The sequence below is a fragment of the Delphinus delphis genome, chromosome 8 (genome assembly GCF_949987515.2).
Source record: "Delphinus delphis chromosome 8, mDelDel1.2, whole genome shotgun sequence".
Lineage (NCBI taxonomy): Eukaryota > Metazoa > Chordata > Mammalia > Artiodactyla > Delphinidae > Delphinus > Delphinus delphis.
This window is the reverse complement of record NC_082690.1, coordinates 26,147,354-26,161,716: the sequence shown is the minus strand read 5'-3', so window position 1 is coordinate 26,161,716 and position 14,363 is coordinate 26,147,354. Positions and strand designations below refer to the sequence as shown.

Sequence of the window (14,363 nt, the reverse complement as noted above, 5' to 3'; positions counted from 1 at the left end):
ATTTGGGGATCAGAGGGGAATGTGGTAAGTGTCTCCCCTGGCCGCTCAAGCCCTGGTGAGGCTGCTGGGGCACTGGGTCTGATCCTCAGCCCTCCAGGACCCCCTCCAGCCATGCGGGTCCTGAACCTAAGCTTCCCTCACCCCCATGCCCCAAGCCCAACTGCCACCCACCCCACCCACACCCTACCTCCCCTGAGCCTAAGCCCCAGCCCCCCAGGGCCTTTTCCATCCTGAACCTAAGCCCTGCCCCTCCCTAGCAGGGCCTTTTTCAGCTCACACAGATCCTGGGCCTAAGCCACTCCCCAGATCCTCTTCCAGCCTCGAGGGTCCCGAGGGTCTCAGGCCTGAGACCCGCCCCCCCACCCCCGCCAAGGCCTTTTCCAGCTTTTTTTTTCCTTTCTTTATTTTTTTTTCTGCTGTTGTGGTTCTGCTTTGCTTTGTTGTTGTTCTTACATCTTTATCTTTTCTAATATATTTTTTATTTTTCTAATTTTATTTTATTTTTTATTCTTTGTTATTGTTCTGCTCCTTTTTGTTTGTTGCCTTGTTTTTTTTTTTTTGGCCATGCTGCATGGCTTGATGAGTCTTGGTCCCCAGGCTGGGGTCAGGCCTGAGCTCCTGTTGTGGGAGTGCCAACTCCAAACCAGGGAACCTCAGACCCCAGGGAATATTAATAAGTGTTAGCTCTCCTGGAGGGCTTCATCTCAGCACCAAGACCAGGTTCCACCCAACAGTCCGCAAACTCCAGTGCTGGACACCTCAGGCCAAACAACCAGCAAAACAGGAACACAGCCCCAATGATCAAAAAAAATGAGATGACAAAAAAATATGGTACAGACGAAGGAGCAAAGTAAAAACCTACAAGACCAAATAAATGAAGAGGAAATAAGCAACCTACCTGAAAGAGAATACAGAGTACTGGTAGTAAAGATGATCCAAAATCTTGGAAATAGAATGGAGGCACGGATCAAAAAAATACAAGAAATGGTTAACAAGGACCTAGAAGAATTAAAGAACTAACAGAGATGAACAACACAATAACTGAAATGAAGAATACACTAAAAGGAATCAATAGCAGAATAACTGAAGCAGAAGAACAAATAAGTAAGCTGGAAGATAGAATGGTGGAAATGATAGCTGAGGAACAGAATAAAGAAAAAAGAATAAAAAGAAATGAGGACAGCCTCAGAGACCTCTGGGACAACATTAAACGCACCAACATTTGAATTGTAGGGGTCTCAGAAAAAGAAGAGAAAGAGAGGACTTCCCTGGCTGTCCAGTGGCTAAGACTATGTGCTCCCAATGCAGGGGTCCTGGGTTTGATTCTTGGTCAGGGAACTAGATTCCACATGCCACAACTAAGAGTTCACATGCCACAACTAAAGAACCTGCGTGCCGCAATGAAGATCCTGCACATGGCAACGAAGATCCCACGTGCTGCAACTAAGACCTGGCAGAGCCAAATAAGTAAATAAATAAATGTTTTTTTAAAAAAACCGACAGGGCTTCCCTGGTGGTGCAGTGGTTGAGAGTCCGCCTGCCGATGCAGGGGACATGGGCTCGTGCCCCGGTCCGGGATGATTCCACATGCCGCGGAGCAGCTGGGCCTGTGAGCCATGGCTGCTGAGCCTGCGTGTCCGGAGCCTGTGCTCGGCAACGGGAGAGGCCACAACAGTGAGATGCCCGAGTACCGCAAAAAAAAAAAAAAAAAAAAAAAGGAAGACAAAGGTTCTGAGAAAATATTTAAAGAGATTATAGTGGAAAACTTCCCTAAACTGGGAAAGGAAATAGCCACCCAGGTCCAGGAAGTGCAGAGAGTCCATACAGGATAAACCCAAGAAGAAACATGCCGAGACACATATTAATCAAACTAACAAAAATTAAATACAAAGAAAAAAATATTAAAAGCAGCAAGGGAAAAGCAATAACATACAAGGGAATCCCCATAAGGTTATCAGCTGATTTTCAGCAGAAATTCTGCAGGCCAGAAGGGAGTGGCAGGATATATTTAAAGTGATGAAAAGGAAAAACCTACAACCAAGATTACTCTACCCAGCAAGGATCTCATTCGGATTTGATGGAGAAATCAAAAGCTTTACAGACAAGCAAAAGTTAAGAGAATTCAGCACCATAAAACCAGCTTTACAACAAATGCTAAAGGAACTTTTCTAAGCAGGAAATACAAGAAAAGAAAAAGACCCACAAAAACAAACCCAAAACAATCAAGAAAATGGTCATATGAACATACATATCGATAATTACCTTGAATGTAAATGGATTAAATTCTCCAACCAAAAGACACACTGGCTGAATGGATACAAAAACAAGACTCATATATATGCTGTCTACAAGAGACCCACTTTAGACCTAGGGACACATACAGAATGAAAGTGAGGTGATCGAAGAAAGCTGGAGTAGCAATACTCATATCAGATTTAAAAAAGTCTAAAGTCTTAAAAATAAAGACTGTTACAAGAGACAAGGAAGGTCACTACATAATGATCAAGGGATCAATCCAAGAAAAAGATTATAAATAATTATGCACCCAACATAGGAGCACCACAGTACATAAGGCAAATGCTAAAAGGGGAAATCAACAGTAACACCATAATAGTGGGGGACTTTGACGCCCCACTTACACCAATGGACAGATCATCCAGACAGAAAGTAAATAAGGAGGGATTTCCCTGGTGGCACAGTGGTTAAGAATTTGCCTGCCAATGCAGAGGACATGGGTTCAATCCCTGGTTTGGGAAGATCCCACATACCATGGAGCAACTAAGCCCATGTACAACAACTACTGACCCTGCGCCACTCTACAGCGTGTAAGCCACAACTACTGAGGCCGTGTGCTGCAACTACTGAAGCCCACACACCTAGAGCCCATGCTCCACAACAAGAGAAACCACTGCAATGAGAAAGAAGCCCGCACACCGAAACGAAGTGTAGCCCCCACTTGCCTCAACTAGAGAAAGCCTGTGTGAGCAGCAACAAAGACCCAATGCAGCCAAAAAAAAAAAAAGTAAATAAGGAAACACAAGCTTTAAATGACACAATACACCATATAGACTTAACTGATATTTATAGGACATTCCACATGAAAGTGACAGAATACAAGTTCTTCTCAAGTGCACATGGAACATTCTCCAGGATAGATCACATCTTGGGCCAAAAATCAAGTCTCAGGAAATTTAAGAAGATATAAATTTTATCAAGCATCTTTTCCTACCACAATGCTATGAGATTAGAAATCAATCACAGGAAAAAGCTATAAAAAACACAAACATGGGCTTCCCTGGTGGCGTAGTGGTTGAGAATCTGCCTGCTAATGCAGGGGACACGGGTTTGAGCCCTGGTCTGGGAAGATGCCACACGCCATGGAGCAACTAGGCCCGTGAGCCACAACTACTGAGCCTGCGCGTCTGGAGCCCGTGCTCTGCAAGAAGAGAGGCCGCGATAGTGAGAGGCCCGCGCACCGTGATGAAAAGTGGCCCCCGCTTGCCACAACTAGAGAAAAGCCCTTGCACAGAAACAAAGACCCAACACAGCCAAAAATAAATAAATTAATTAATTAATTAAAATGTGAAAAAAAAAACCCACAAACACATGGAGGCTAAACAATACACTACTAAATAACTAAGAGATCACTGAAGAAATCAAAGAGGAAATCAAAAAATACCTAGAAACAAATGACAATGAAAACACAATGACCCAAAACCTATGCGATGCAGCAAAAGCAGTTCTAAGAGGGAAGTTTATAGCAATTCAATCTCACCTCAAGAAACAGGAAAAATCTCAAATAAACAATCTAACCCTGCACCTAAAGCAACTAGAGAAAGAAGAACAAAGAAAACCCAAAGTCAGCAGAAGGAAAGAAATCATAAAGATCAGACCAGAAATAAATGAAATAGAAACAAAGAAAACAATAGCAGACATCAATAAAACTAAAAGTTGGTTCTTTGAGAAGATAAATAAAATTGATAAACCTTTAGCCAGACTCATTAAGAAAACAGGGAGAGGATTCAAATCAATAAAATTAGAAATGACAAAGGAGAAATTACAACTGACACTGCAGAAATACAAAGGATCATAAGAGATTATTACAGGCAACTATATGCCAATTACATGGACAACCTGGAAGAAATGGACAAATTCTTAGAAAGGTACAACCTTCCAAGTCTGAACCAGGAAGAAATAGAAAATATGAACAGACCAATCACAGGTAATGAAACTGAAACTGTAATTAAAAATCTTCCAACAAACAAAAGTCCAGGACCAGATGGCTTCATGGGCAAAGTCTATCAAACATTTAGAGAAGAGTTAATACCTATCCTTCTCAAACTCTTCCAAAAAATTGCAGAGGGAGGAACACTCCCAAGTTTGTTCTACAAGGCCACCATCACCCTGATACCAAAACCAGACAAAGATATCCCCAAAAAAGAAAATTACAGACCAGTATCACCTTAACACCACACACAAAAAACCTCAACAAAATATTAGCAAACAGAATAAAACAACACATTAAAAGGACCATACATCATGATTACGTGGGATTTATCCCAGGGATGCAAGGATTCTTCAATATGTGCAAATCAATCAATGTGATACTCCATATTAACAAATTGAAGAATAAAAACCATATGATCATCTCAGTAGATGCAGAAAAGCTTTTGACAAAATTCAACACCCATTTATGATAAAAACTCTCCAGAAAGTGGGCATAGAGGGAACCTACCTCAACATAATAAAGGCCATACACTACAAACCCACAGCAAAAATCATTCTCAATGGTGAAAAACTGAAACCGTTTCCTCTAGGTCAGGTAAAAGACTAGGATGTCCACTCTCACCACTATCATTGAAAATAGTTTTGGAAGTCCTAGCCACAGCAATCAGAGAAGAAAAAGAAATAGAAGGAATACAAATTGGATAAGAAGAAATAAAATTGTCATCATACTATACATAGAAAATCCTAAAGATGCCACCAAAAAACTACTAGAGCTAATCAATGAATTTAGTAAAGTTGCAGGATACAAAATTAATACACAGAAATCTCTTGCATTCCTATACACTAACAATGAAAAATCAGAAAGAGAAATTAAGGTAACGCTCCCATTTACCATTGCAACAAAAAGAATAAAATACCTAGAAATAAACCTACCTAAGGAGGCAAAAGATCTGTACTCAGAAAACTATAAAACACTGATGAAAGAAATCAAAGATTACACAAACAGATGGAGAGATACACAATGTTCTCGGATCGGAAGGCTCAATATTGTGAAAATGACTATACTAACCAAAGCAGTCTAGATTCAATACAATCCCTATCAAATTACCAATGGCATTTTTCACAGAACTAGAACAAAAACTTTTACAATTTGTATGGAAACACAAAAGACCCCAAATAGCCAAAGCAATCTTGAGAAAGAAAAACGGAGTTGGGGGAATTAGGCTCCTCAACTTCAGGAGATACTACAAAGCTACACTAATCAAGACAGTATGGTACTGGCACAAAAACAGAAATATAGATCAATGGTATGGGATAGAAAGCCCAGAGATAAACCCACACACCTACGGCAACCTAATCTATGACAAAGAGGGGAAGAATATACAATGGAGAAAAAACAGCCTCTTCAATAAGTGGTGCGGGGAAAACTGGACAGCTACATTTAAAAGAATGAAATTAGAACACCCCTTAACACCACACACAAAAATAAACTCAAAATGGATTAAAGACCTAAATGTAACACCAGACACTCTAAAAGTCTTAGAGGAAAACATAGGAAAATCACTCTTTGACATAAATCACATCAAGATCTTTTTTGACCCACCTCCTAGAGTAATGAAAATAAAGACAAAAATAAACAAATGGGACCTAATTAAACGTAAAAGCTTCTGCACCGCAAAGGAAACCATAAACAAGACAAAAAAACAACCCTCAGAATGAGAGAAAATATTTGCAAATGAAGCAACTGACAGAGAATTAATCTCCAAAATATATAAGCAGCTCATGCAGCTCAATATCAAAACAACAAACAACCCAATCCAAAAAATGGGCGGGGCTTCCCTTGGTGGCGCAGTGGTTGAGAGTCCGCCTGCCGATGCAGGGGACATGGGTTTGTGCCCTGGTCTGGGATATCCCACATGCCGTGGAGCGGCTGGGCCTGTGAGCCATGGCCACTGGGCCTGCACATTCGGATCCTGTGGGCCGCAACGGGAGAGGCCACAACAGTGAGAGGCCCACGTACCGCAAAGAAAAAAAAGAAAAAAAAAAATGGGTGGAAGACTTAAATAGACATTTCTCCAGAGAAGATATACAGATTGCCAACAGACATATGAAAGGATGCTCAACATCACTAATCATTAGAGAAATGCAAATCAAAACTATAGTGAGGTATCACCTCACACCAGTCAGAATGTCCATCATCAAAAGATCTACAAACAATAAATGCTAGAGATGTTGTTGAGAAAAGGGAACCCTCTTGCACTGCTGTTGGGAATGTAAGTTGATACAGCCACTATGGAGAACAGTATGGAGGTTCCTTAAAAAACTAAAACTAGAACTACCATATGACCCAGCAATCCTGCTACTGGGCATATACCCTGAGAAAACCATAACTCAAAAAGTTACATGTACCCCAATGTTCATTGCAGCACTATTTACAATAGCCAGGTCATGGAAGCAACCTAAATGTCCATCAACAGAGTAATGTATAAATAAGATGTGGTACATATATACAATGGAATATTATTCAGCCATAAAAAAGTAACAAAATTGGGTTATTTGTAGAGATGTGGATGGCCCTAGAGTCTGTCATACAGGGTGAAGTAAGTCAGAAAGAGAAAAACAATATCGTATATTAACACATGTATATGGAATCTAAAAAAATGGTACAGATGGGCCTATTTGTAGGGCAGAAATAGAGACACAGATGTAGAGAACAGACATGCGGACACAGGGTGGGGAAGGGGAGGGTGGGATGAATTGGGAGATTAGCATTGACATATATACACTACCAGGAGTAAAATAGGTAACTAGTGGGAAGCTGCTGTACAGTACAAGGAGCTCAGCTCGGTGCTCTGTAATGACCTAGATGGGTGGGATTGGGGGAGGGAAGTGGGAGGGATGTCCAAGAGGTAGGGGATGTATGTGTACATATAGCTGATTCATTTTGGTGTACAGCAGAAACTAACAGAACATTGTAAAGCAATTATACTCCAATAAAAAAATTCTAATTAGATGAAGTCTCCAAGTGATAGCATGAATAAAGTTTTATACCTGGCCAAAAACTAATTTTTGTTCTACTTAGCACTTGATTAGGCAAGGTGAAGTTTTTTCCTGGTATTGGGAAAGTGAATAATTGTGTAATGATAGATAATGAAACAAGTATTAGAAGTGATTACGTGCCTGTACATGTTTCTTTCAGGGTCTTTTACCTCCCCCTTAAGCCAAAAAGTCAATGTGACCTCAGATGGTAGCTCCTGCCACTGTAGCTAACTGACATGCCACATGGGGGGAGCTAGTGAGATGCTGTTTTGAACACTTTCCATCACAGCTGCCGCAAGACCAACGGTGGTCGCTGGAGGGCTCCAGAATGCAAGGTTAAGGATCCTGGAGTTAAAACCTCTGACTTGTCTTCTCTCTTCATGAAGAAGTGTTTCCAACTGCTGGCGAATCTACTTACTGGGAGAGTAAGAGAGAAAGGATGAGCTTGATTTGGGCACTGGAGCAAAGAGGTCCAGAGGATATGCAAACGGGTCTAGCAAAAAAGTCCAAAAATCTGCAGTCATCTCTGGTTTAATCCCTCCTCTCCTATGTGAAGAGAGTTGGGGTACATCATGAGAGTAACGCAGGGGAGATTCACTGCTGTGGACAGGGGGCAAGAGGAACTAGAGTTTGAGTTTTCAGTGAGGCAGCCTCAGAGGAGATAAGAATCAGGTCCAGGAGTGTAAGTTCAGCCTCACAGAACAAGCAAAACGTGCCTTGAGTATTTGTCTGTTTTGTTTTTTTCTGAAACCATCCTTAAGACAAGAAAAACATTAAATCACAAATCTGAAGACTTGAATCTAGTCCCAGTTCTGTCAATCAACAAAACTAGCTGATATTGTGGAATATAATTTGACCCACAGGATAGAAGTTGGTCAACCCCACACGTTGGTTAAAATATCTATTTGTTCCAGAAATCACGTACCTAATCACTGGTTTTTCAAGAATTGATAATCGTGGGGACTTACAGTATTGTTTTGCAATATTTTTTGTTTGTTTGTTTGTTTGTTTTGTTTTTTTTGCGGTACGCTGGGCCTCTCACTGTTTTGGCCTCTCCCGTTGCGGAGCACAGGCTCCGGACGCGCAGGCTCAGCGGCCATGGCTCACGGGCCCAGCCGCTCCGCGGCATGTGGGATCTTCCCGGACCGGGGCACGAACCCGTGTCCCCTGCATCGGCAGGTGGACTCTCAGCCACTGCGCCACCAGGGAAGCCCTGCAATATTTTTAACCTTTGGACACTTCTGCTATTTTTTGGCTTTTGGGGGATTTTCTGTAATACAAATAGAATATCATAAGCCCATATTATTTAATTCATCCTTGTCTAGAAAATATAATTGAGGCATAAGCTTCAGGCATTAGTTAACAATTGTTAATGAAAGATCTTAAAAGGACAGGTGACTATTCACCAGTTGCTTTGAGAAGACTAGCCACAAACTAGTTATTAAAATTTGTTCTCCAGGGAATTCCCTGGCAGTCCAATGGTTAAGACATCGCACTTCCAAAGCAGGGCGGGGCATGGGTTTGATCCCTGGTCAGGGAACTAAGATCCCACAAGCCTTGTGGCATGACCAAAAAAATTTTTTTTTGTTCTCCAGAATTCTCAGTACCTCAGATAAGCCCATGTCTCTCCCCGGTTCCCTGCCCCCTCTAGTAAAGGTCAAGAGAATTCCCAAGAACCCTGTGGATTTGAGTGAAGTAGAAGCGGCCCTTCCCAGCTTCTGCACTTTCAACTGCAGCAGAGAAGGGGACCCTAGAGCTCTGTGTGTTTCTGGCAAGGTCCCTACCCTTCCCTACTGCCTGACACACCCCTATTATCTGCCCTTCCACCATTAAAACCAATCTCATTATGCCTTTAGCTTTGTTATGTCAGTCTCCACAAGGAGCCCCAACATCTAGGGTTACCCCTTATCCAGATACACCTCAGCACTTACCCTTCTGATTCCATCTCCCCTTTGCCCAACCTGCAAGCCTCTGGACAGGCAGTAAAATCCTCCGTAGCCTCAAACTTTTCTCTTAATAGTCTTTTACTTTCTTATTCTAAGTGAAACTTGATTCTCCTCTGAAGTCAGTGCTTCTCCTGCATCTCTCTCAAGTTATGGCTGACCTACCACTGAGTCTGAGCTCGTGTGCTGGTCTTCTTTTCTCCCCATTGCCACTTCCAAATCATCCTCCTCCCCTCCTCCCTAAAAGCACTCAGCTTCGAGTCTGGTGTCAATGGACTATCCATCCATTAACCCTCTTTGTCACAATCATGTGCTGAACCCCGCCCCCAGGTCATACTCCCTCATTCCTTAATTTAGGTCCTGACTCACTATCATTCTCTCCAACATGACTCCTGTCATAATTTTTAGTGATTTCAATATTCACAGAAGATTATGAGTACCCTGATGTTTCAGTAAGTTTTCTCCTGAAAGTACACCCTGAAACAAGGGCTTTGGATACAAGTGGTTTATTTGGGAGGTAACCCAGGAAGCAGGAAGCAGGGAGCAAGGAGAGTAAGATATAGGGAAAGAGGAAAAGCCTCTGTAAAGGTGTGGCATCAAGGTCACCACTATGAAAAATAAGGGGGGGGGAAGGTAGTCAAGTCCAGTAAGACCTCCAGGAAGCATCCTGAGTGTCTCACAAAATTGTCTGTCAAAGGACCAGAGGCTGGGGCACTTATTCACTGACTTCTGACCCTACTGGCTGAGGGTTGTTCCCTGAAGCATATCTTCCTCATACTAGCTGTACTTTGTTCTTGCCTGTAAACCTAGCAGGCTCCTGGGCTTTCAGAGAAGACCTTGAGGTGAAAGCAGAAGAGGTGCCCTTTTCAGGTGGGAAGATGTCAGGGGGAGTCTGAAATGTCTTCTACCATAGCTGTTGCTGAAACCAGAAGTAGGTCAAGGAGATATGACTAGGACATCAAAAGCATCTGGAATGCCTGGCTTCTCAGTTCTCTTACCTCTTGTTTTCTAGTGATCCTGTCCTCTGCCCTACCTCAACTATTCTCCCCCTTGATCATAATTTAGCCATTGTCATTACCAATTTCACCCTCCAGATGCTTCCTTCTATCTCTCAACTTGGTCCCTCTTGTATCTTTTTTTTTTTTGGTATTTTAAAAATATTTTATTTTTATTTTTTTAATAAATTTATTTATCTATTTATTTATTTATTTATGTCTGCATTGGGTCTTCGTTGCTGTGCATGGCTTTCTCTAGTTGCAGTGAGTGGGGGCTACTCTTCATTGTGGTGCATGGGCACGGGCTGTGGGCGTGCGGGCTACAGTTGTGGCTCGAGGGCTCTAGAGCACAGTAGTTGTGGCTCAAGGGCTCTAGAGCGCAGGCTTAGTAGTTGTGGCACAAGGGCTTAGTTGCTCCGCGGCATGTGGGATCTTCCCAGACCAGGGCTCAAACCTGTGTCTCCTGAATTGGCAGGCGGATTCTTAACCACTGCGCCACTAGGGAAGTCCCCCCTCTTGTATCTTGACTCCAACAATCCTTAGACTCTTACCCAGACATACAGTACTTTGATCCTATTATCTTACACTGTTCTTCACCCTCCAAATTCAACTTTAATCCTATGGTCAATCATCATACTCACTCTTTTACATCTATGATCACCTCCCTCAGCAAAATGCCAACCTAGGTTACATTCTATTCTATACCTATTCAGTGTTTGTGCCTGAGCAGCTGAATGTGGTTTTAGAACCAAATAGGTTTTGCCACTCATGAGCTGTGAGACCTTAGGCACATTACTTAACTCTGCTGAATCTTAGTTTCCTTAGCTATGCTGAGTAGTCTCAAAAAAAATTCAGGATCACTAGTCTCAAGTGGGTCCTTGGGCTGCCTAGGAATCATAATGCATTTCCTTAGTCCCTTCACTCTCCCTCCATCAAAAATATCTTCTTCTTTTTTCCTTTCTTCTTAAACCTCACAACATCCTAACTATCAGCTAGCTTCCAACTTCAGCCAGAGAAGAGGAGCAATCAGAAGAGAACTTTCACTTCCAACAGCCCATCTGCTGCACTGTAGCCATTCCACTTCTATGTGTGATTGTCCATGCTCCTAGCAAAGGCCAACCCCTCTCCATTTGTGCAGTAGGTGCCATCACCTTTCTTTATCAAGAAAACGATTCTGGAAAATTTCCCCCTTCTATCTTCTGCATCATCATTTTTTTCCTTTTAGTGTATCACTCCTATTGGCCACTTTTGACTCCTCCTTTTCTAAGATGTAAAGTTTAAATGGTACTTAAGGTCTCCACAAGGAGGGATTTAATTCCAGCACTAAATGTGCATAGAACAGTGCATAGAACAGTGCCTGACATACAGTAAGCATTATATAGAACAATGCCTGACATACAGTAAGTGTTATATAGAACAGTGCCTGACATACAGTAAGCGTTATATAAGTATTAGGTCTTATTACATTTATTGAGTGCTTTCATGTGTAATGCATTATACTATATTATATTTTACATGTATTATCATATTTAATCCCTACAATAACTATGATGCAGATGCTACTATTTCTATCCTAATTTTACAGGTAAGGAAACTAAGACCCAGCAGGTTAGTAATGCACCCAAAGTCTCTCACACCTCGTATATGGCAGGACTTGCTGGGTTCTAAAGCTCATGCTCTTAAGGGTTCTCAATCATTAATACATATAAAAATCACCTGGGATACTTGGAATAGGCAGATTTGGGACCTAATTCCTGACCTGTGAAATCAGAATCTTCACAGGTTGGAGCCTGGAAGTCTGCCTTTTTAATAAACACTCTAGGTTATTTTAATGTAACTAATATATCCACCACATTTGAGAAACTCCTTCATATATTCTTTAATGTATACACAGAAAACAGAGGAGAATAAAGCAAACTGTTAACAGTGGATTTCTAGGAGGCGGCAGAGAGGAGAACATAAAGAACTTTCATTTTCTAATGTATGATTTAACATGATGTTTAGATTTTCTTCAATGAGCAGGTGAGTTTTAAAATATTTTAAATGAATAAAAAGTAAAAATTATCCCTTTTTCTACCCAACGCATTCAAGCACCGATAACATTTTGAAGATTTTCTTCCAGTTTTTTCCCCTACTCAGAGTAGGAGATAAAATTATAATTTTTTTTTCAAAGTTAGAATTTTAGTACATAGGTGGAATTTTGCATCTTCTATTTTCATGTATTATATTCTGAGCATTCTCCCGTGTAATTAGCCTTATATGAGTTTTAATAACTTAAAAATTGTCATATATCTGTAAGAATTATTTGACGATTGCTGTGCTGTTATATTTTTATGTTGTTTATACTTTCTGCTCTTATTGATAATGCTAGGATGAAAGTGCTCATACCAAAATTTGAGGATTTATTAAGATAAATGGTTATGAACATTTTTAAGAAACTTGAACCCACAGATTAAAATGCTTTTTATTGACATTAATGTTCCTTTGCTCCTATCCTACCTCTTCATACTTGTGTGGCTTTGAACCTGAGCACTAGATTTTATTTTCTTTCCTTACTAGATATTGTCACATTAGCTCATTATTACAGCCAGGTGAGATATTTTGGATTCTGATTCTTTTCTTCAGACATATTAGATATCTTTACCAGCTTCATATCATCTGGAAGTTAATATATGAACAAAAATTCAAGAAAGAGTGGAGTCCCAACTCCTAAATGAGACCGCAATCAGACTGACATTGATTGGACATCCATTATGTTTAACAGAAAATGTTCGTAGAAAATTCTACTTTTGGGATTTCCCCGGTGGTGCAGTGGTTAACACTCCATGCTCCCAATGCAGGGGGCCTGGGTTCAATCCCTGATCAGGGAACTAGATCCCACATGCATGCTGCAACTAAGAGTTTGCAGGCCGCAACTAAGGAGCCCACCTGCTGCAACTAATACCGAGAGCAACCAAATAAAAATTTTTTTTTTTAAAGAAAATTCTACTTTTTTCCTTAATATTCAGCATGCTGGAAAACACTTTCCATACCTAAAGCAGAGAATAATTATTTTATTATTCCCCTATATACATTTCATAGAATCTTAATATTATAGTAATAAAGTGCTAGTACATTTACTCTTAGTAAATAGGTCATAAAAATTTTCAACAAGGTTGTGGTTCCCAAGATTTGAAGATGGCAGAATAAGAAGTCCCAGCACTCACCTCCACCCATAGGCACAAGAAAATTACAACTATTTACCAAGCAACTAATGATGAGAAAAACTGGAAGGCTATCAGAAAATATCTTCTATAACTAAAGATATAAAGAAGGAACCACAAGATCGGTAGGAAGATGGAGAGGCGTTATAGTCAAAACCTATACCCCTGGGTAGGTAATCCACAAATGGGAAGAAAATTACAACTGCAGAGGTTCTCCCCAAGGAGTGAGGGGTCTAAACCCCACATTGGGCTCCTCAGCCTGGGAGTCCTGCACCAAGAAGATGAGTCCTCAGAACGTTTGGGTTTGAAGGGCAGCAGGATTTACTTTCAGGAGAGCTAGAGGGCTGTGGGAAATGAGACTCTACTCTTAAAGGGTACACACAAAATCTCACATGCTTTGGGAACCAGGGCAGAAGCAGTTATTTGAAAGGAGCCTAGGTCAGACCCACTTGCTGATCTTGGAGAGTCTCCTGAAAGGGCAGGAGGCAACTAGAGCTCAACCTGGGGCCACAGACACTGGTGGCAGCCAATTTTGGGGAGCTCATTCTACCACAAGAACACCGGTGCTGGCAAGGGCGATTTAGGAATCCTCCCTGGAGCTTATTAGCACTGAGACCTGACCCAACCCACCAGTATGTCAGCACCAGTACTGGGATGCCTCAGGCCAAGCAACTAGCTGGGCAGTAACACAGCCTCACCTACCAACAGGACTACTACCTTAAGACCCCCTGAGACCACAGCCACCTCAGACCAGCCCTGTCCACCAGAAGGCTCAGGACCTGGCCCCACACACCAGGGCACTGGCACTAGCAGTGGGGTCCCTCAGGCCATGCAGCCAGAGACCCTGGGCCCAGATCCAACTGCCAGTGGGCCAGCACTAGCCCCAGGACCAGCCTCATGCACCAGTAGGTAGACACCAGCCACAGGAGTCCCTGGACCCTGGTCCCATCCACCAT

General features: G+C 41.7%; 1 pseudogene; it reads right to left on the bottom strand.

The window, feature by feature from the left end:
• LOC132429383 (centrosomal protein of 78 kDa-like) overlaps positions 1-14,363 on the bottom strand; it is a 36,097-nt pseudogene extending 21,734 nt beyond the window's left edge.